Raw genomic sequence first — 3,522 nt, forward strand, 5'->3', positions numbered from 1 at the left:
GGTAACTTTGAACAGTCACTAAATGAACTGTTGTTAAGTTGAAGACTACCTATATTACAGGTAATACTGGGACACCGATTAGCAGACAATACAGATAGTTTCTGAGTAGTCTCTAGAGCAGTGATAATGAACCTTTTTTCCCTTGGGTGCCAAAAGCGCAAGCATGCGTGCGCTATTGCGCATGTGTGAGTGCCCACACTCATTACCCAATGTCTGGGAAGGGCAAAAATGGCCTCTCCCATTTATTTATTTATTTATTAATCAGATTTGTATGCCGCCCCTCTCCGCAGACTCGGGGCAGCTCACAGCAATAATAATACAATGTAAACAAATCTAATATTTAAGTTAATTTAAAACCTCAATTTAAAACCAATCATACATACTAACATACCATGCATAAATGTTATAAGCCTAGGGGCAGGGAAAGTCTCAATTCCCCCATGCCTGACGACAGAGGTGGGTTTTAAGGAGCTTACGAAAGGCACAGAGGGTGGGGGCAACTCTGATATCTGGGGGGAGTTGGTTCCAAAGGGTCAGGGCCGCCACAGAGAAGGCTCTTCCCCTGGGTCGCGCCAAACGACATTGTTTAGTCGACGGGACCCGGAGAAGGCCAACTCTGTGGGACCTAACTGGTCGCTGGGATTTGTGCGGCAGAAGGCAGTCCCAGAGATATTCTGGTCCGGTGCCATGAAGGGCTTTATAGGTCATAACCGGGGGCCCTCTGGAGGCTGCAAGCAGTCAATTTCCCGACTTCTGGTGAGTCTGATAAGCCCATTTTTCGCCCACCCCTCCACCTAGAGGTCCCTTGGAAGCCAATAAGGCCCACCCAGAGCCTCTGCATAAGCCAAAAATCAACTTGCCGGTGGGGCAACAGCTCATGTGGCAACAGATATGGCTCCGCATGCCATCTGTGGCTCATGTGCCATAGGTTCGCCATCACAGCTCTAGAGCATACACAAATCCGCCAAACCAGCTCTATAAAGTGAGCACTCAGTGAGCACATCCGCCAAGCCAGCTCCAAATAAATAAATAATCTTCCAAAAAGCAGAGAGAGAAGTTACTTTAAGACGTGCTCCTGCATTGTCTGCAAAGGACGCGTATATTTATAATGCAAGAAGCTGCATCAGTCATTAAAAAGCACAAAGTCGAGATGCCACATGACATGATTATTTTGAAAGTATTTGAACATTATCTTTCTACGGTATCTTACCGGGACATGGAATGCATGCAAAGGATGTTCCAACTTAATTAGGCCAAAACACAAATATCCAAACAATTTAAAACACCAAGTGGTAAGAACACAGAGGGCAACTTCAGGAAAACTCTACCCACAATTAAGGCAACAAGAGTTCCACCCTAGGCATTCATTAAATAGAAACACTGTGATTTAAAGCTGGGGAAACAAACGGAGGTGATAGAATGTCAAATTTCTTTCTTGTTAAAGTTACTGGTTAATGTCTTATATAATTAATGAACTAAACAGAGTTGCTGGGAGGGGTGCAAAGCATACAATTCATACATAATAATAATAATAAGACCAACTCCTCTTTCAAGGTAGAACAGCCCCTTGATAGCTTTCCTACCAGGACAGAGTGGCAACCACAGGATAGCATGCAACCCACAGTCTGTTTCCGGCAGCCCTCAGAGGCCTTTTTTATTTTGTGATTTTGACACTCTGAGAGGGAAAACAGTTGGGCTGTCTGTATAAAAAAATAAAAATAAAGAAATCACTCCAAAATTCTTCTCCAGCCAGGTACGTTCACCCATTCTGGATCCTCAAGTCTCCCCAAAAAGTAGAGCACAGACTTTGCTAAGTTCATATCTTATCTCTTATCTATCTATCTATCTATCTATCTATCTATCTATCTATCTATCTATCTATCTATCTATCCATCCATCCATCCATCCATCTATATATTCTATCTATCTATCCAGGCATCCACCCACCTATCTTCTCTATGAATCTACTGTATCAATTTATCTATAGATCTATCTATCTACCTACTCCCCTTACCTTCTATATCCACCTTTCATCTATGTACCTATCATATATCCATCCATCCATTTATCTCTATTAAATTGATGTAGACCCCTCCCCCATCTCATGAAAGTGACTCTTCACTTTGCTGGGCTTGTTCTAAACATTAAAAAAAAAAAACACTGAAGGGAGTAAGGCCCCAAGGAAAGAAGAGCAAAAGAAAGAAAAGGGGAGGGGGGGATCATAACAGATGATGGTGATGATGATAGTAGTAGTAATAATAATAACAACAACAACAATAATAATAAACAACGTGCCCTTTTAACAAAGGCCATAACAGCGAGCCATATGCAACTAACAAAGACAGACAGTAGGCAATACACACACTTAACTAGAAGATATCTAATAAAACCACAAACCTAGAGTTGCATTCTCTATTATGTGCTTCTCCCAAGAGAGAGAGCTATTTTGGGGGGGCTCTCCCACCTGATGTGGACCCCCTCCCCGGAAGCAGCCTCTGGGAAGGAGGGAGGGCTCTGGATGAGGAGGGGGCAGCCAGGGTGCGGGGGGGGGGAAAGACACAAGATAATAAATGATGGTAGAAAAGGAATCCGCGGGGTTTTGAGAGGGGGAGCGGAATGGCAGCCCCCCCCCAATGGATGTGCTTTGTTCAAAAGGCGGGAAAGGGAAGAATCAGGGGGAAGGAGCCCCCTCCCCAAGATTCCTGTCAGCATTCTCCTCAGGCATTCTCCTCAGGTGGAAGGGGGGGCTGCACATTTCCTCCTTCTCTCTCTCCCCCCCCCCCGGAAACTGACCTGTTGCAGAAGGGCGGGACGGGGAGGGGGCTCCCTTAGAGACTCCTGCCCCCTTCACCCCCACTCAGGCGCCTCCATCCTCTCTTTCTCTTTCTCTTCCCCCCCCCCCCCCCCCCTCAGACACTCGGCCCTCTCGCCGCCCCCTTGGATCCCTCCGCCTCTCCTCCCTCGTGTATCTCCCGGGAGGGGGGAAATAACCCAGCTCCTCGTCTTGACGAGTTCTGAGAGGATTGTTACAACCTCCCCCCACAAAAAAAATAAAGGAATTCTAATCCAAAAAACAACGGTGGGATTATTTTTCCGGCCCGAGGCGGAAGGATCTCTCGCGCTGGAGTGGAAAGATACGCAGAGCATGCCGGGGATCGTAGTTCTCGGATTGGCGTGGTTGATATTTTTGGTGGTGTGTTTTTTTTCACCCCCTTTTCCTCCGCGCTTACCCGACTCCGAAGCAGGCAGAGGAGCTGATTGGTTGTGAAGGGAAGGCGCGCCCCTCTCCTCGCCTGGAGAAGAAGAGAGATTGGGCGACACGTGCGACGCTCGCATTAACGTCCCCCCCCCACGCACACACCCGGCGCTGTCCGCCTCCCTAAGCCCCGCCCATCCACTCACCCACCCTCCCACCCACCCTCCTCCGGGCGCGAGCCGAAGGAGTTGGCGGCGCGCGCAGCCCGGTGCGAGTGGGCGTGGCCTCGCTGGAGCTCTGCCTCCTTGGCAGGCTGCCGGTTCTTC

The 3,522-nt window shown here is 48.1% G+C and overlaps 1 protein-coding gene across 4 annotated transcripts in view; it reads right to left on the minus strand.

Annotated features, from left to right (window-relative positions):
• The window catches only part of HMG20A (high mobility group 20A), a 51,955-nt gene extending 48,582 nt beyond the window's left edge, over positions 1-3,373 (minus strand). Inside the window, exon 1 of one of the 4 annotated variants that reach the window (XM_070762817.1) lies at positions 3,231-3,373. The gene's annotated coding sequence lies outside the window, so the exon portion shown is untranslated. The other 3 variants (XM_070762816.1, XM_070762819.1, XM_070762818.1) reach the window with 3 other exon arrangements.
• Between the last annotated feature and the right edge of the window lie 149 nt (positions 3,374-3,522).

This window comes from Erythrolamprus reginae, chromosome 10 (assembly GCF_031021105.1).
Source record: "Erythrolamprus reginae isolate rEryReg1 chromosome 10, rEryReg1.hap1, whole genome shotgun sequence".
Lineage (NCBI taxonomy): Eukaryota > Metazoa > Chordata > Lepidosauria > Squamata > Dipsadidae > Erythrolamprus > Erythrolamprus reginae.